Source organism: Ovis canadensis, chromosome 10 (assembly GCF_042477335.2).
Source record: "Ovis canadensis isolate MfBH-ARS-UI-01 breed Bighorn chromosome 10, ARS-UI_OviCan_v2, whole genome shotgun sequence".
NCBI classification, from domain to species: domain Eukaryota; kingdom Metazoa; phylum Chordata; class Mammalia; order Artiodactyla; family Bovidae; genus Ovis; species Ovis canadensis.
The window spans coordinates 4,709,623-4,729,001 of NC_091254.1; positions in this window are offsets into that span (position 1 = coordinate 4,709,623).

A 19,379-nucleotide genomic window follows, 5' to 3' on the forward strand; every position below is an offset into this window, starting at 1 on the left:
GGTCGTGGCACCATTCCAAGAGACCCCCAGATGTGTCAGTCCATTCCAGAGGAACCTGTTTTCCCTGCACTGCCTTGACGTTCAAGCCGAGGATCGACTCCCACCACGTGTGCACGTGGGACAGCCCTGTGGGAAAGCCTCGTGGGAAAGCCTCGTGGGAAAGACTCGAGGGAAAACCATAGATCCTTTGATCCACGCGGCGGACTGCGTGACACTGCTGCTACCGCTCTGGAGGAAAGCGCAAGTGTATGCCCGCTTTCGAGACGAGGACTGACTCCCCTGGGGAGACTCTAGAAGTACAAAAAGATCCATGTCAGCACTGGAGAAGAATCCTCAGGTTCCGGCCCCGACTCCACACAAGATCTTAGGCCCCGGCATGGACGGGAGAGGAATCCCGAGAGGCCCCCGAGCAACTCGCCTGGGGACTGGCCTTTCCTGAGGCCACCAGAGCTGGTCCCTCAGGTCCCCGTCGTAAGTCGAGAGCACCTGCCGCAACTCGAGAAAATCCAGGAGGTTTTGCCCTCCAGGCGAGATGAGGCCCATTTCCGCTGAGGCTTCTCGAGGCTAATCACGTCTAACCACTGGAACATCCAAAGGGTCCTTCACACCCTTGCTGCATCTCAAGAAGTTCCCCGGCATACCCGTCTCCACTCGAGAGGAAGCACGTGGGGTCCCGCACACATCCAGGGGAGCCCCGTTTCCGCCTCCTAGCTCGAGATGAGGGATCCTTTCCCTGTTTCGTAGGGAAAGAATTCCCGGCGTTCCCGTCGCATCTCAAGAGGAGGCGCTCTCCACAGGAAAGGCGAGAGGGATTCCAGGGTCGTGCCACCATTCCAAGAGTCCCCCAGATGTGTCAGTCCATTCCAGAGGAACCTGTTTTCCCTGCACTGCCTTGACGTTCAAGCCGAGGATCGACTCCCACCACGTGTGCACGTGGGACAGCCCTGTGGGAAAGCCTCGTGGGAAAGCCTCGTGGGAAAGACTCGAGGGAAAACCATAGATCCTTTGATCCACGCGGCGGACTGCGTGACACTGCTGCTACCGCTCTGGAGGAAAGCGCAAGTGCATGCCCGCATTCGAGACGAGGACTGACTCCCCTGGGGAGACTCTAGAAGTACCCCAAGATCCATGTCAGCACTGGAGAGGAATCCTCAGGTTCCGGCCCCGACTCCACACAAGGTCTTAGGCCCCGGCATCGACGGGAGAGGAATGCCGAGAGGCCCCAAAGGAACTCGCATGGGGACTGGCCTTTCCTGAAGCCACCAGAGCGGGTCCCTGAGGTCCCCGTCGTAAGACGAGAGCACCTGCCGCAACTCGAGAAAATCCAGGAGGTTTTGCCCTCCAGGCGAGATGAGGCCCATTTCCGCTGAGGCTTCTCGAGGCTAATCACGTCTAACCACTGGAACTTCCAAAGGGTGCTTCACACACTTGCTGCAACTGAAGAAGTTCCCCGACATACCCGTCTCCACTCGAGAGGAAGCACGTGGGGTCCCTCACACATCCAGGGGAGCCACGTTTCCGCCTCCTAGCTCGAGATGAGAGATCCTTTCCCTCTTTCGTAGGGAAAGAATTCCCGGCGTTCCCGTCGCATCTCCAGAGGAGGCGCTCTAAACAGGAAAGGCGAGAGGAACTCCAGGGTCGTGCCACCATTCCAAGAGTCCCCCAGATGTGTCAGTCCATTCCAGAGGAACCTGTTTTCCCTGCACTGCCTTGACGTTCAAGCCGAGGATCGACTCCCACCACGTGTGCACGTGGGACAGCCCTGTGGGAAAGCCTCGTGGGAAAGCCTCGTGGGAAAGACTCGAGGGAAAACCATAGATCCTTTGATCCACGCGGCGGACTGCGTGACACTGCTGCTACCGCTCTGGAGGAAAGCGCAAGTGCATGCCCGCATTCGAGACGAGGACTGACTCCCCTGGGGAGACTCCAGAAGTACCCCAAGATCCATGTCAGCACTGGAGAGGAATCCTCAGGTTCCGGCCCCGACTCCACACAAGGTCTTAGGCCCCGGCATCGACGGGAGAGGAATGCCGAGAGGCCCCCGAGGAACTCGCATGGGGACTGGCCTTTCCTGAGGCCACCAGAGCGGGTCCCTGAGGTCCCCGTCGTAAGTCGAGAGCACCTGCCGCAACTCGAGAAAATCCAGGAGGTTTTGCCCTCCAGGCGAGATGAGGCCCATTTCCGCTGAGGCTTCTCGAGGCTAATCACGTCTAACCACTGAAACTTCCAAAGGGTCCTTCACACCCTTGCTGCAACTCAAGAAGTTCCCCGACATACCCGTCTGCACTCGAGAGGAAGCACGTGGGGTCCCGCACACATCCAGGGGAGCCCCGTTTCCGCCTCCTAGCTCGAGATGAGGGATCCTTTCCCTGTTTAGTAGGGAAAGAATTCCCGGCGTTCCCGTCGCATCTCAAGAGGAGGCGCTCTCCACAGGAAAGGCGAGAGGAACTCCAGGGTCGTGCCACCATTCCAAGAGTCCCCCAGATGTGTCAGTCCATTCCAGAGGAACCTGTTTTCCCTGCACTGCCTTGACGTTCAAGCCGAGGATCCACTCCCACCACGTGTGCACGTGGGACAGCCCTGTGGGAAAGCCTCGTGGGAAAGCCTCGTGGGAAAGACTCGAGGGAAAACCATAGATCCTTTGATCCACGCGGCGGACTGCGTGACACTGCTGCTACCGCTCTGGAGGAAAGCGCAAGTGCATGCCCGCATTCGAGACGAGGACTGACTCCCCTGGGGAGATTCCAGAAGTACCCCAAGATCCATGTCAGCACTGGAGAGGAATCCTCAGGTTCCGGCCCCGACTCCACACAAGGTCTTAGGCCCCGGCATCGACGGGAGAGGAATCCCGAGAGGCCCCTGAGGAACTCGCATGGGGACTGGCCTTTCCTGAGGCCACCAGAGTGGGTCCCTGAGGTCCCCGTCGTAAGTCGAGAGCACCTGCCGCAACTCGAGAAAATCCAGGAGGTTTTGCCCTCCAGGCGAGATGAGGCCCATTTCCGCTGAGGCTTCTCGAGGCTAATCACGTCTAACCACTGGAACTTCCAAAGGGTCCTTCACACCCTTGCTGCAACTCAAGAAGTTCCCCGACATACCCGTCTCCACTCGAGAGGAAGCACGTGGGGTCCCGCACACATCCAGGGGAGCCCCGTTTCCGACTCATAGCTCGAGATGAGGGATCCTTTCCCTGTTTCGTAGGGAAAGAATTCCCGGCGTTCCCGTCGCATCTCAAGTGGAGGCGCTCTCCACAGGAAAGGCGAGAGGAACTCCAGGGTCGTGCCACCATTCCAAGAGTCCCCTAGATGTGTCAGTCCATTCCAGAGGAACCTGTTTTCCCTGCACTGCCTTGACGTTCAAGCCGAGGATCGACTCCCACCACGTGTGCACGTGGGACAGCCCTGTGGGAAAGCCTCGTGGGAAAGCCTCGTGGGAAAGACTCGAGGGAAAACCATAGATCCTTTGATCCACGCGGCGGACTGCGTGACACTGCTGCTACCGCTCTGGAGGAAAGCGCAAGTGCATGCCCGCATTCGAGACGAGGACTGACTCCCCTGGGGAGACTCCAGAAGTACCCCAAGATCCATGTCAGCACTGGAGAGGAATTCTCAGGTTCCGGCCCCGACCCACACAAGGTCTTAGGCCCCGGCATCGAAGGGAGAGGAATGCCGAGAGGCCCCCGAGGAACTCGCATGGGGACTGGCCTTTCCTGAGGCCACCAGAGCGGGTCCCTCAGGTCCCCATCGTAAGTCGAGAGCACCTGCCACAACTCGAGAAAATCCAGGAGGTTTTGCCCTCCAGGCGAGATGAGGCCCATTTCCGCTGAGGCTTCTCGAGGCTAATCACGTCTAACCACTGGAACTTCCAAAGGGTCCTTCACACCCTTGCTGCAACTCAAGAAGTTCCCCGACATACCCGTCTCCACTCGAGAGGAAGCACGTGGGGTCCCGCACACATCCAGGGGAGCCCCGTTTCCGCCTCCTAGCTCGAGATGAGGGATCCTTTCCCTGTTTCGTAGGGAAAGAATTCCCGGCGTTCCCGTCGCATCTCAAGAGGAGGCGCTCTCCACAGGAAAGGCGAGAGGAACTCCAGGGTCGTGCCACCATTCCAAGAGTCCCCAGATGTGTCAGTCCATTCCAGAGGAAACTGTTTTCCCTGCACTGCCTTGACGTTCAAGCCGAGGATCCACTCCCACCACGTGTGCACGTGGGACAGCCCTGTGCGAAAGCCTCGTGGGAAAGCTTCGTGGGAAAGACTCGAGGGAAAACCATAGATCCTTTGATCCACGCGGCGGACTGCGTGACACTGCTGCTGCCGCTCTGGAGGAAAGCGCAAGTGCATGCCCGCATTCGAGACGAGGACTGACTCCCCATGGAAGACTCCAGAAGTACCCCAAGATCCATGTCAGCATTGGAGAGGAATCCTCAGGTTCCGGCCCCGACTCCACACAAGGTCTTAGGCCCCGGCATCGACGGGAGAGGAATCCTGAGAGGCCCCCGAGGAACTCGCATGGGGACTGGCCTTTCCTGAGGCCACCAGAGCGGGTCCCTGAGGTCCCCGTCGTAAGTCGAGAGCAACTGCCGCAACTCGAGAAAATCCAGGAGGTTTTGCCCTCCAGGCGAGATGAGGCCCATTTCCGCTGAGGCTTCTCGAGGCTAATCACGTCTAACCACTGGAACTTCCAAAGGGTCCTTCACACCCTTGCTGCAACACAAGAAGTTCCCCGACATACCCGTCTCCACTCGAGAGGAAGCACGTGGGGTCCCGCACACATCCAGGGGAGCCCCGTTTCCGCCTCCTAGCTCGAGATGAGGGATCCTTTCCCTGTTTCGTAGGGAAAGAATTCCCGGCGTTCCCGTCGCATCTCAAGAGGAGGCGCTCTCCACAGGAAAGGCGAGAGGAACTCCAGGGCCGTGCCACCATTCAAAGAGTCCCCAGATGTATCAGTCCATTCCAGAGGAACCTGTTTTCCCTGCACTGCCTTGACGTTCAAGCCGAGGATCCACTCCCACCACGTGTGCACGTGGGACAGCCCTGTGCGAAAGCCTCGTGGGAAAGCTTCGTGGGAAAGACTCGAGGGAAAACCATAGATCCTTTGATCCACGCGGCGGACTGCGTGACACTGCTGCTACCGCTCTGGAGGAAAGCACAAGTGCATGCCCGCATTCGAGACGAGGACTGACTCCCCTGGGGAGACTCCAGAAGTACCCCAAGATCCATGTCAGCACTGGAGAGGAATCCTCAGGTTCCGGCCCCGACTCCACACAAGGTCTTAGGCCCCGGCATCGACGGGAGAGGAATCCCGAGAGGCCCGCGAGGAATTCGCATGGGGACTGGCCTTTCCTGAGGCCACCAGAGCGGGTCCCTGAGGTCCCCGTCGTAAGTCTAGAGCACCTGCCGCAACTCGAGAAAATCCAGGAGGTTTTGCCCTCCAGGCGAGATGAGGCCCATTTCCGCTGAGGCTTCTCGAGGCTAATCACGTCTAACCACTGGAACTTCCAAAGGGTCCTTCACACCCTTGCTGCAACTCAAGAAGTTCCCCGACATACCCGTCTCCACTCGAGAGGAAGCACGTGGGGTCCCGCACACATCCAGGGGAGCCCCGTTTCCGCCTCCTAGCTCGAGATGAGGGATCCATTCCCTGTTTCGGAGGGAAAGAATTCCCGGCGTTCCCGTCGCATCTCAAGAGGAGGCGCTCTCCACAGGAAAGGCGAGAGGAACTCCAGGGTCGTGCCAACATTCCAAGAGACCCCCAGATGTGTCAGTCCATTCCAGAGGAACCTGTTTTCCCTGCACTGCCTTGACGTTCAAGCCGAGGATCCACTCCCACCACGTGTGCACGTGGGACAGCCCTGTGGGAAAGCCTCGTGGGAAAGCCTCGTGGGAAAGACTCGAGTGAAAACCATAGATCCTTTGATCCACGCGGCGGATTGCGTGACACTGCTGCTACCGCTCTGGAGGAAAGCGCAAGTGCATGCCCGCATTCGAGACGAGGACTGACTCCCCTGGGGAGACTCCAGAAGTACCCCAAGATCCATGTCAGCACTGGAGAGGAATCCTCAGGTTCCGGCCCCGACTCCACACAAGGTCTTAGGCCCCGGCATCGACGGGAGAGGAATCCCGAGAGGCCCCCGAGGAACTCGCATGGGGACTGGCCTTTCCTGAGGCCACTAGAGCGGGTCCCTGAGGTCCCCGTCGTAGGTCGAGAGCACCTGCCGCAACTCGAGAAAATCCAGGAGGTTTTGCCCTCCAGGCGAGATGAGGCCCATTTCCGCTGATTATTCTCGAGGCTAATCACGTCTAACCACTGGAAATTCCAAAGGGTCCTTCACACCCTTGCTGCAACTCAAGCAGTTCCGGAACATACCCGTCTCCACTCGAGAGGAAGCACGTGGGGTCCCGCACACATCCAGGGGAGCCCCGTTTCCGCCTCCTAGCTCGAGATGAGGGATCCTTTCCCTGTTTCGTAGGGAAAGAATTCCCGGCGTTCCCGTCGCATCTCAAGAGGTGGCGCTCTCCACAGGAAAGGCGAGAGGAACTCCAGGATCGTGGCACCATTCCAAGAGACCCCCAGATGTGTCAGTCCATTCCAGAGGAACCTGTTTTCCCTGCACTGCCTTGACGTTCAAGCCGAGGATCGACTCCCACCACGTGTGCACGTGGGACAGCCCTGTGGGAAAGCCTCGTGGGAAAGCCTCGTGGGAAAGACTCGAGGGAAAACCATAGATCCTTTGATCCACGCGGCGGACTGCGTGACACTGCTGCTACCGCTCTGGAGGAAAGCGCAAGTGCATGCCCGCATTCGAGACGAGGACTGACTCCCCTGGGGAGACTCCAGGAGTACCCCAAGATCCATGTCAGCACTGGAGAGGAATCCTCAGGTTCCGGCCCCGACTCCACACAATGTCTTAGGCCCCGGCATCGATGGGAGAGGAATCCCGAGAGGCCCCCGAGGAACTCGCATGGGGACTGGCCTTTCCTGAGGCCACCAGAGCGGGTCCCTGAGGTTCCCGTCGTAAGTCGAGAGCACCTGCCGCAACTCGAGAAAATCCAGGAGGTTTTGCCCTCCAGGCGAGATGAGGCCCATTTCCGCTGAGGCTTCTCGATGCGAATCACGTCTAACCACTGGAACTTCCAAAGGGTCCTTCACACCCTTGCTGCAACTCAAGAAGTTCCCCGACATACCCGTCTCCACTCGAGAGGAAGCACGTGGGGTCCCGCACACATCCAGGGGAGCCCCGTTTCCGCCTCCTAGCTCGAGATGAGGGATCCTTTCCCTGTTTCGTAGGGAAAGAATTCCCGGCGTTCCCGTCGCATCTCAAGAGGAGGCGCTCTACACAGGAAAGGCGAGAGGAACTCCAGGGTCGTGCCAGCATTCCAAGAGTCCCCCAGATGTGTCAGTCCATTCCAGAGGAACCTGTTTTCCCTGCACTGCCTTGACGTTCAAGCCGAGGATCGACTCCCACCACGTGTGCACGTGGGACAGCCCTGTGGGAAAGCCTCGTGGGAAAGCCTCGTGGGAAAGACTCGAGGGAAAACCATAGATCCTTTGATCCACGCGGCGGACTGCGTGACACTGCTGCTACCGCTCTGGAGGAAAGCGCAAGTGCATGCCCGCATTCGAGACGAGGACTGACTCCCCTGGGGAGACTCCAGAAGTACCCCAAGATCCATGTCAGCACTGGAGAGGAATCCTCAGGTTCCGGCCCCGACTCCACACAAGGTCTTAGGCCCCGGCATCGACGGGAGAGGAATCCCGAGAGGACCCCGAGGAACTCGCATGGGGACTGGCCTTTCCTGAGGCCACCAGAGCGGGTCCCTGAGGTCCCCGTCGTAAGTCGAGAGCACCTGGCGCAACTCGAGAAAATCCAGGAGGTTTTGCCCTCCAGGCGAGATGAGGCCCATTTCCGCTGAGGCTTCTCGAGGCTAATCACGTCTAACCACTGGAACTTCCAAAGGGTCCTTCACACCCTTGCTGCAACTCAAGAAGTTCCCCGACATACCCGTCTCCACTCGAAAGGAAGCACGTGGGGTCCCTCACACATCCAGGGGAGCCCCGTTTCCGCCTCCTAGCTCGAGATGAGGGATCCTTTCCCTGTTTCATAGGGAAAGAATTCCCGGCGTTCCCGTCGCATCTCAAGAGGAGGCGCTCTCCACAGGAAAGGCGAGAGGAACTCCAGGGTCGTGCCACCATTCCAAGAGTCCCCCAGATGTGTCAGTCCATTCCAGAGGAACCTGTTTTCCCTGCACTGCCTTGACGTTCAAGCCGAGGATCCACTCCCACCACGTGTGCACGTGGGACAGCGCTGTGGGAAAGCCTCGTGGGAAAGCCTCGTGGGAAAGACTCGAGGGAAAACCATAGATCCTTTGATCCACGCGGCGGACTGCGTGACACTGCTGCTACCGCTCTGGAGGAAAGCGCAAGTGCATGCCCGCATTCGAGACGAGGACTGACTCCCCTGGGGAGACTCCAGAAGTACCCCAAGATCCATGTCAGCACTGGAGAGGAATCCTCAGGTTCCGGCCCCGACTCCACACAAGGTCTTAGGCCCCGGCATCGACGGGAGAGGAATCCCGAGAGGCCCCCGAGGAACTCGCATGGGGACTGGCCTTTCCTGAGGCCACCAGAGCGGGTCCCTGAGGTCCCCGTCGTAAGTCGAGAGCACCTGCCGCAACTCGAGAAAATCCAGGAGGTTTTGCCCTCCAGGCGAGATGAGGCCCATTTCCGCTGAGGCTTCTCGAGGCTAATCACGTCTAACCACTGGAACTTCCAAAGGGTCCTTCACACCCTTGCTGCAACTCAAGAAGTTCCCCGACATACCCGTCTCCACTCGAGAGGAAGCACGTGGGGTCCCGCACACATCCAGGGGAGCCCCGTTTCCGCCTCCTAGCTCGAGATGAGGGATCCTTTCCCTGTTTCGTAGGGAAAGAATTCCCGGCGTTCCCGTCGCATCTCAAGAGGAGGCGCTCTACACAGGAAAGGCGAGAGGAACTCCAGGGTCGTGCCAGCATTCCAAGAGTCCCCCAGATGTGTCAGTCCATTCCAGAGGAACCTGTTTTCCCTGCACTGCCTTGACGTTCAAGCCGAGGATCGACTCCCACCACGTGTGCACGTGGGACAGCCCTGTGGGAAAGCCTCGTGGGAAAGCCTCGTGGGAAAGACTCGAGGGAAAACCATAGATCCTTTGATCCACGCGGCGGACTGCGTGACACTGCTGCTACCGCTCTGGAGGAAAGCGCAAGTGCATGCCCGCATTCGAGACGAGGACTGACTCCCCTGGGGAGACTCCAGAAGTACCCCAAGATCCATGTCAGCACTGGAGAGGAATCCTCAGGTTCCGGCCCCGACTCCACACAAGGTCTTAGGCCCCGGCATCGACGGGAGAGGAATCCTGAGAGGCCCCCGAGGAACTCGCATGGGGACTGGCCTTTCCTGAGGCCACCAGAGCGGGTCCCTGAGGTCCCCGTCGTAAGTCGAGAGCACCTGCCGCAACTCGAGAAAATCCAGGAGGTTTTGCCCTCCAGGCGAGATGAGGCCCATTTCCGCTGAGGCTTCTCGAGGCTAATCACGTCTAACCACTGGAACTTCCAAAGGGTCCTTCACACCCTTGCTGCAACTCAAGAAGTTCCCCGACATACCCGTCTCCACTCGAGAGGAAGCACGTGGGGTCCCGCACACATCCAGGGGAGCCCCGTTTCCGCCTCCTAGCTCGAGATGAGGGATCCTTTCCCTGTTTCGTAGGGAAAGAATTCCCGGCGTTCCCGTCGCATCTCAAGAGGAGGCGCTCTCCACAGGAAAGGCGAGAGGAACTCCAGGGTCGTGCCACCATTCCAAGAGTCCCCAGATGTGTCAGTCCATTCCAGAGGAAACTGTTTTCCCTGCACTGCCTTGACGTTCAAGCCGAGGATCCACTCCCACCACGTGTGCACGTGGGACAGCCCTGTGCGAAAGCCTCGTGGGAAAGCTTCGTGGGAAAGACTCGAGGGAAAACCATAGATCCTTTGATCCACGCGGCGGACTGCGTGACACTGCTGCTGCCGCTCTGGAGGAAAGCGCAAGTGCATGCCCGCATTCGAGACGAGGACTGACTCCCCATGGAAGACTCCAGAAGTACCCCAAGATCCATGTCAGCATTGGAGAGGAATCCTCAGGTTCCGTCCCCGACTCCACACAAGGTCTTAGGCCCCGGCATCGACGGGAGAGGAATCCTGAGAGGCCCCCGAGGAACTCGCATGGGGACTGGCCTTTCCTGAGGCCACCAGAGCGGGTCCCTGAGGTCCCCGTCGTAAGTCGAGAGCAACTGCCGCAACTCGAGAAAATCCAGGAGGTTTTGCCCTCCAGGCGAGATGAGGCCCATTTCCGCTGAGGCTTCTCGAGGCTAATCACGTCTAACCACTGGAACTTCCAAAGGGTCCTTCACACCCTTGCTGCAACACAAGAAGTTCCCCGACATACCCGTCTCCACTCGAGAGGAAGCACGTGGGGTCCCGCACACATCCAGGGGAGCCCCGTTTCCGCCTCCTAGCTCGAGATGAGGGATCCTTTCCCTGTTTCGTAGGGAAAGAATTCCCGGCGTTCCCGTCGCATCTCAAGAGGAGGCGCTCTCCACAGGAAAGGCGAGAGGAACTCCAGGGCCGTGCCACCATTCAAAGAGTCCCCAGATGTATCAGTCCATTCCAGAGGAACCTGTTTTCCCTGCACTGCCTTGACGTTCAAGCCGAGGATCCACTCCCACCACGTGTGCACGTGGGACAGCCCTGTGCGAAAGCCTCGTGGGAAAGCTTCGTGGGAAAGACTCGAGGGAAAACCATAGATCCTTTGATCCACGCGGCGGACTGCGTGACACTGCTGCTACCGCTCTGGAGGAAAGCACAAGTGCATGCCCGCATTCGAGACGAGGACTGACTCCCCTGGGGAGACTCCAGAAGTACCCCAAGATCCATGTCAGCACTGGAGAGGAATCCTCAGGTTCCGGCCCCGACTCCACACAAGGTCTTAGGCCCCGGCATCGACGGGAGAGGAATCCCGAGAGGCCCGCGAGGAATTCGCATGGGGACTGGCCTTTCCTGAGGCCACCAGAGCGGGTCCCTGAGGTCCCCGTCGTAAGTCTAGAGCACCTGCCGCAACTCGAGAAAATCCAGGAGGTTTTGCCCTCCAGGCGAGATGAGGCCCATTTCCGCTGAGGCTTCTCGAGGCTAATCACGTCTAACCACTGGAACTTCCAAAGGGTCCTTCACACCCTTGCTGCAACTCAAGAAGTTCCCCGACATACCCGTCTCCACTCGAGAGGAAGCACGTGGGGTCCCGCACACATCCAGGGGAGCCCCGTTTCCGCCTCCTAGCTCGAGATGAGGGATCCATTCCCTGTTTCGGAGGGAAAGAATTCCCGGCGTTCCCGTCGCATCTCAAGAGGAGGCGCTCTCCACAGGAAAGGCGAGAGGAACTCCAGGGTCGTGCCAACATTCCAAGAGACCCCCAGATGTGTCAGTCCATTCCAGAGGAACCTGTTTTCCCTGCACTGCCTTGACGTTCAAGCCGAGGATCCACTCCCACCACGTGTGCACGTGGGACAGCCCTGTGGGAAAGCCTCGTGGGAAAGCCTCGTGGGAAAGACTCGAGTGAAAACCATAGATCCTTTGATCCACGCGGCGGATTGCGTGACACTGCTGCTACCGCTCTGGAGGAAAGCGCAAGTGCATGCCCGCATTCGAGACGAGGACTGACTCCCCTGGGGAGACTCCAGAAGTACCCCAAGATCCATGTCAGCACTGGAGAGGAATCCTCAGGTTCCGGCCCCGACTCCACACAAGGTCTTAGGCCCCGGCATCGACGGGAGAGGAATCCCGAGAGGCCCCCGAGGAACTCGCATGGGGACTGGCCTTTCCTGAGGCCACTAGAGCGGGTCCCTGAGGTCCCCGTCGTAGGTCGAGAGCACCTGCCGCAACTCGAGAAAATCCAGGAGGTTTTGCCCTCCAGGCGAGATGAGGCCCATTTCCGCTGATTATTCTCGAGGCTAATCACGTCTAACCACTGGAAATTCCAAAGGGTCCTTCACACCCTTGCTGCAACTCAAGCAGTTCCGGAACATACCCGTCTCCACTCGAGAGGAAGCACGTGGGGTCCCGCACACATCCAGGGGAGCCCCGTTTCCGCCTCCTAGCTCGAGATGAGGGATCCTTTCCCTGTTTCGTAGGGAAAGAATTCCCGGCGTTCCCGTCGCATCTCAAGAGGTGGCGCTCTCCACAGGAAAGGCGAGAGGAACTCCAGGATCGTGGCACCATTCCAAGAGACCCCCAGATGTGTCAGTCCATTCCAGAGGAACCTGTTTTCCCTGCACTGCCTTGACGTTCAAGCCGAGGATCGACTCCCACCACGTGTGCACGTGGGACAGCCCTGTGGGAAAGCCTCGTGGGAAAGCCTCGTGGGAAAGACTCGAGGGAAAACCATAGATCCTTTGATCCACGCGGCGGACTGCGTGACACTGCTGCTACCGCTCTGGAGGAAAGCGCAAGTGCATGCCCGCATTCGAGACGAGGACTGACTCCCCTGGGGAGACTCCAGGAGTACCCCAAGATCCATGTCAGCACTGGAGAGGAATCCTCAGGTTCCGGCCCCGACTCCACACAATGTCTTAGGCCCCGGCATCGAAGGGAGAGGAATCCCGAGAGGCCCCCGAGGAACTCGCATGGGGACTGGCCTTTCCTGAGGCCACCAGAGCGGGTCCCTGAGGTTCCCGTCGTAAGTCGAGAGCACCTGCCGCAACTCGAGAAAATCCAGGAGGTTTTGCCCTCCAGGCGAGATGAGGCCCATTTCCGCTGAGGCTTCTCGATGCGAATCACGTCTAACCACTGGAACTTCCAAAGGGTCCTTCACACCCTTGCTGCAACTCAAGAAGTTCCCCGACATACCCGTCTCCACTCGAGAGGAAGCACGTGGGGTCCCGCACACATCCAGGGGAGCCCCGTTTCCGCCTCCTAGCTCGAGATGAGGGATCCTTTCCCTGTTTCGTAGGGAAAGAATTCCCGGCGTTCCCGTCGCATCTCAAGAGGAGGCGCTCTACACAGGAAAGGCGAGAGGAACTCCAGGGTCGTGCCAGCATTCCAAGAGTCCCCCAGATGTGTCAGTCCATTCCAGAGGAACCTGTTTTCCCTGCACTGCCTTGACGTTCAAGCCGAGGATCGACTCCCACCACGTGTGCACGTGGGACAGCCCTGTGGGAAAGCCTCGTGGGAAAGCCTCGTGGGAAAGACTCGAGGGAAAACCATAGATCCTTTGATCCACGCGGCGGACTGCGTGACACTGCTGCTACCGCTCTGGAGGAAAGCGCAAGTGCATGCCCGCATTCGAGACGAGGACTGACTCCCCTGGGGAGACTCCAGAAGTACCCCAAGATCCATGTCAGCACTGGAGAGGAATCCTCAGGTTCCGGCCCCGACTCCACACAAGGTCTTAGGCCCCGGCATCGACGGGAGAGGAATCCCGAGAGGACCCCGAGGAACTCGCATGGGGACTGGCCTTTCCTGAGGCCACCAGAGCGGGTCCCTGAGGTCCCCGTCGTAAGTCGAGAGCACCTGGCGCAACTCGAGAAAATCCAGGAGGTTTTGCCCTCCAGGCGAGATGAGGCCCATTTCCGCTGAGGCTTCTCGAGGCTAATCACGTCTAACCACTGGAACTTCCAAAGGGTCCTTCACACCCTTGCTGCAACTCAAGAAGTTCCCCGACATACCCGTCTCCACTCGAAAGGAAGCACGTGGGGTCCCTCACACATCCAGGGGAGCCCCGTTTCCGCCTCCTAGCTCGAGATGAGGGATCCTTTCCCTGTTTCATAGGGAAAGAATTCCCGGCGTTCCCGTCGCATCTCAAGAGGAGGCGCTCTCCACAGGAAAGGCGAGAGGAACTCCAGGGTCGTGCCACCATTCCAAGAGTCCCCCAGATGTGTCAGTCCATTCCAGAGGAACCTGTTTTCCCTGCACTGCCTTGACGTTCAAGCCGAGGATCCACTCCCACCACGTGTGCACGTGGGACAGCGCTGTGGGAAAGCCTCGTGGGAAAGCCTCGTGGGAAAGACTCGAGGGAAAACCATAGATCCTTTGATCCACGCGGCGGACTGCGTGACACTGCTGCTACCGCTCTGGAGGAAAGCGCAAGTGCATGCCCGCATTCGAGACGAGGACTGACTCCCCTGGGGAGACTCCAGAAGTACCCCAAGATCCATGTCAGCACTGGAGAGGAATCCTCAGGTTCCGGCCCCGACTCCACACAAGGTCTTAGGCCCCGGCATCGACGGGAGAGGAATCCCGAGAGGCCCCCGAGGAACTCGCATGGGGACTGGCCTTTCCTGAGGCCACCAGAGCGGGTCCCTGAGGTCCCCGTCGTAAGTCGAGAGCACCTGCCGCAACTCGAGAAAATCCAGGAGGTTTTGCCCTCCAGGCGAGATGAGGCCCATTTCCGCTGAGGCTTCTCGAGGCTAATCACGTCTAACCACTGGAACTTCCAAAGGGTCCTTCACACCCTTGCTGCAACTCAAGAAGTTCCCCGACATACCCGTCTCCACTCGAGAGGAAGCACGTGGGGTCCCGCACACATCCAGGGGAGCCCCGTTTCCGCCTCCTAGCTCGAGATGAGGGATCCTTTCCCTGTTTCGTAGGGAAAGAATTCCCGGCGTTCCCGTCGCATCTCAAGAGGAGGCGCTCTACACAGGAAAGGCGAGAGGAACTCCAGGGTCGTGCCAGCATTCCAAGAGTCCCCCAGATGTGTCAGTCCATTCCAGAGGAACCTGTTTTCCCTGCACTGCCTTGACGTTCAAGCCGAGGATCGACTCCCACCACGTGTGCACGTGGGACAGCCCTGTGGGAAAGCCTCGTGGGAAAGCCTCGTGGGAAAGACTCGAGGGAAAACCATAGATCCTTTGATCCACGCGGCGGACTGCGTGACACTGCTGCTACCGCTCTGGAGGAAAGCGCAAGTGCATGCCCGCATTCGAGACGAGGACTGACTCCCCTGGGGAGACTCCAGAAGTACCCCAAGATCCATGTCAGCACTGGAGAGGAATCCTCAGGTTCCGGCCCCGACTCCACACAAGGTCTTAGGCCCCGGCATCGACGGGAGAGGAATCCCGAGAGGACCCCGAGGAACTCGCATGGGGACTGGCCTTTCCTGAGGCCACCAGAGCGGGTCCCTGAGGTCCCCGTCGTAAGTCGAGAGCACCTGGCGCAACTCGAGAAAATCCAGGAGGTTTTGCCCTCCAGGCGAGATGAGGCCCATTTCCGCTGAGGCTTCTCGAGGCTAATCACGTCTAACCACTGGAACTTCCAAAGGGTCCTTCACACCCTTGCTGCAACTCAAGAAGTTCCCCGACATACCCGTCTCCACTCGAAAGGAAGCACGTGGGGTCCCTCACACATCCAGGGGAGCCCCGTTTCCGCCTCCTAGCTCGAGATGAGGGATCCTTTCCCTGTTTCATAGGGAAAGAATTCCCGGCGTTCCCGTCGCATCTCAAGAGGAGGCGCTCTCCACAGGAAAGGCGAGAGGAACTCCAGGGTCGTGCCACCATTCCAAGAGTCCCCCAGATGTGTCAGTCCATTCCAGAGGAACCTGTTTTCCCTGCACTGCCTTGACGTTCAAGCCGAGGATCGACTCCCACCACGTGTGCACGTGGGACAGCCCTGTGGGAAAGCCTCGTGGGAAAGCCTCGTGGGAAAGACTCGAGGGAAAACCATAGATCCTTTGATCCACGCGGCGGACTGCGTGACACTGCTGCTACCGCTCTGGAGGAAAGCGCAAGTGCATGCCCGCATTCGAGACGAGGACTGACTCCCCTGGGGAGACTCCAGAAGTACCCCAAGATCCATGTCAGCACTGGAGAGGAATCCTCAGGTTCCGGCCCCGACTCCACACAAGGTCTTAGGCCCCGGCATCGACGGGAGAGGAATCCCGAGAGGCCCCCGAGGAACTCGCATGGGGACTGGCCTTTCCTGAGGCCACTAGAGCGGGTCCCTGAGGTCCCCGTCGTAGGTCGAGAGCACCTGCCGCAACTCGAGAAAATCCAGGAGGTTTTGCCCTCCAGGCGAGATGAGGCCCATTTCCGCTGATTATTCTCGAGGCTAATCACGTCTAACCACTGGAAATTCCAAAGGGTCCTTCACACCCTTGCTGCAACTCAAGCAGTTCCGGAACATACCCGTCTCCACTCGAGAGGAAGCACGTGGGGTCCCGCACACATCCAGGGGAGCCCCGTTTCCGCCTCCTAGCTCGAGATGAGGGATCCTTTCCCTGTTTCGTAGGGAAAGAATTCCCGGCGTTCCCGTCGCATCTCAAGAGGTGGCGCTCTCCACAGGAAAGGCGAGAGGAACTCCAGGATCGTGGCACCATTCCAAGAGACCCCCAGATGTGTCAGTCCATTCCAGAGGAACCTGTTTTCCCTGCACTGCCTTGACGTTCAAGCCGAGGATCGACTCCCACCACGTGTGCACGTGGGACAGCCCTGTGGGAAAGCCTCGTGGGAAAGCCTCGTGGGAAAGACTCGAGGGAAAACCATAGATCCTTTGATCCACGCGGCGGACTGCGTGACACTGCTGCTACCGCTCTGGAGGAAAGCGCAAGTGCATGCCCGCATTCGAGACGAGGACTGACTCCCCTGGGGAGACTCCAGGAGTACCCCAAGATCCATGTCAGCACTGGAGAGGAATCCTCAGGTTCCGGCCCCGACTCCACACAATGTCTTAGGCCCCGGCATCGATGGGAGAGGAATCCCGAGAGGCCCCCGAGGAACTCGCATGGGGACTGGCCTTTCCTGAGGCCACCAGAGCGGGTCCCTGAGGTTCCCGTCGTAAGTCGAGAGCACCTGCCGCAACTCGAGAAAATCCAGGAGGTTTTGCCCTCCAGGCGAGATGAGGCCCATTTCCGCTGAGGCTTCTCGATGCGAATCACGTCTAACCACTGGAACTTCCAAAGGGTCCTTCACACCCTTGCTGCAACTCAAGAAGTTCCCCGACATACCCGTCTCCACTCGAGAGGAAGCACGTGGGGTCCCGCACACATCCAGGGGAGCCCCGTTTCCGCCTCCTAGCTCGAGATGAGGGATCCTTTCCCTGTTTCGTAGGGAAAGAATTCCCGGCGTTCCCGTCGCATCTCAAGAGGAGGCGCTCTACACAGGAAAGGCGAGAGGAACTCCAGGGTCGTGCCAGCATTCCAAGAGTCCCCCAGATGTGTCAGTCCATTCCAGAGGAACCTGTTTTCCCTGCACTGCCTTGACGTTCAAGCCGAGGATCGACTCCCACCACGTGTGCACGTGGGACAGCCCTGTGGGAAAGCCTCGTGGGAAAGCCTCGTGGGAAAGACTCGAGGGAAAACCATAGATCCTTTGATCCACGCGGCGGACTGCGTGACACTGCTGCTACCGCTCTGGAGGAAAGCGCAAGTGCATGCCCGCATTCGAGACGAGGACTGACTCCCCTGGGGAGACTCCAGAAGTACCCCAAGATCCATGTCAGCACTGGAGAGGAATCCTCAGGTTCCGGCCCCGACTCCACACAAGGTCTTAGGCCCCGGCATCGACGGGAGAGGAATCCCGAGAGGACCCCGAGGAACTCGCATGGGGACTGGCCTTTCCTGAGGCCACCAGAGCGGGTCCCTGAGGTCCCCGTCGTAAGTCGAGAGCACCTGGCGCAACTCGAGAAAATCCAGGAGGTTTTGCCCTCCAGGCGAGATGAGGCCCATTTCCGCTGAGGCTTCTCGAGGCTAATCACGTCTAACCACTGGAACTTCCAAAGGGTCCTTCACACCCTTGCTGCAACTCAAGAAGTTCCCCGACATACCCGTCTCCACTCGAGAGGAAGCACGTGGGTCCAGCACACATCCAGGGGAGCCCCGTTTCCGCCTCCTAGCTCGAGATGAGGGATCCTTTCCCTGTTTCGTAGGGAAAGAATTCCCGGCGTTCCCGTCGCATCTCAAGAGGAGGCGCTCTCCACAGGAAAGGCGAGAGGAACTCCAGGGTCATGCCACCATTCCAAGAGTCCCCCAGATGTGTCAATCCATTCCAGAGGAACCTGTTTTCCCTGCACTGCCTTGACGTTCAAGCCGAGGATCGACTCCCACCACGTGTGCACGTGGGACAGCCCTGTGGGAAAGCCTCGTGGGAAAGCCTCGTGGGAAAGACTCGAGGGAAAACCATAGATCCTTTGATCCACGCGGCGGACTGCGTGACACTGCTGCTACCGCTCTGGAGGAAAGCGCAAGTGCATGCCCGCATTCGAGACGAGGACTGACTCCCCTGGGGAGACTCCAGAAGTACCCCAAGATCCATGTCAGCACTGGAGAGGAATCCTCAGGTTCCGGCCCCGACTCCACACAAGGTCTTAGGCCCCGGCATCGCCGGGAGAGGAATCCCGAGAGGCCCCCGAGGAACTCGCATGGGGACTGGCCTTTCCTGAGGCCAACAGAGCGGGTCCCTGAGGTCCCCGTCGTAAGTCGAGAGCACCTGCAGCAACTCGAGGAAATCAAGGAGGTTTTGCCCTCCAGGCGAGATGAGGCCCATTTCCGCTGAGGCTTCTCGAGGCTAATCACGTCTAACGACTGGAACTTCCAAAGGGTCCTTCACAACCTTGCTGCAACTCAAGAAGTTCCCCGACATACCCGTCTCCACTCGAGAGGAAGCACGTGGGTCCCGCACACATCCAGGGGAGCCCCGTTTCCGCCTCCTAGCTCGAGATGAGGGATCTTTTCCCTGTTTCGTAGGGAAACAATTCCCGGCGTTCCCGTCGCATCTCAAGAGGAGGCGCTCTCCACAGGAAAGGCGAGATGAACTCCAGGGTCGTGCCACCATTCCAAGAGTCCCCCAGATGTGTCAGTCCATTCCAGAGGAACCTGTTTTCCCTGCACTGCCTTGACGTTCAAGCCGAGGATCGACTCCCACCACGTGTGCACGTGGGACAGCCCTGTGGGAAAGCCTCGTGGGAAAGCCTCGTGGGAAAGACTCGAGGGAAAACCATAGATCCTTTGATCCACGCGGCGGACTGCGTGACACTGCTGCTACCGCTCTGGAGGAAAGGGCAAGTGCATGACCGCATTCGAGACGAGGACTGACTCCCCTGGAGAGACTCCAGAAGTACCCCAAGAACCATGTCAGCACTGTAGAGGAATCCTCAGGTTCCGGCCCCGACTCCACACAAGGTCTTAGGCCCCGGCATCGACGGGAGAGGAATCCCGAGAGGCACCCGAGGAACTCGCATGGGGACTGGCCTTTCCTGAGGCCACCAAAGCGGGTCCCTGAGGTCCCCGTCGTAAGTCGAGAGCACCTGCCGCAACTCGAGGAAATCCAGGAGGTTTTGCCCTCCAGGCGAGATGAGGCCCATTTCCGCTGAGGCTTCTCGAGGCTAATCAC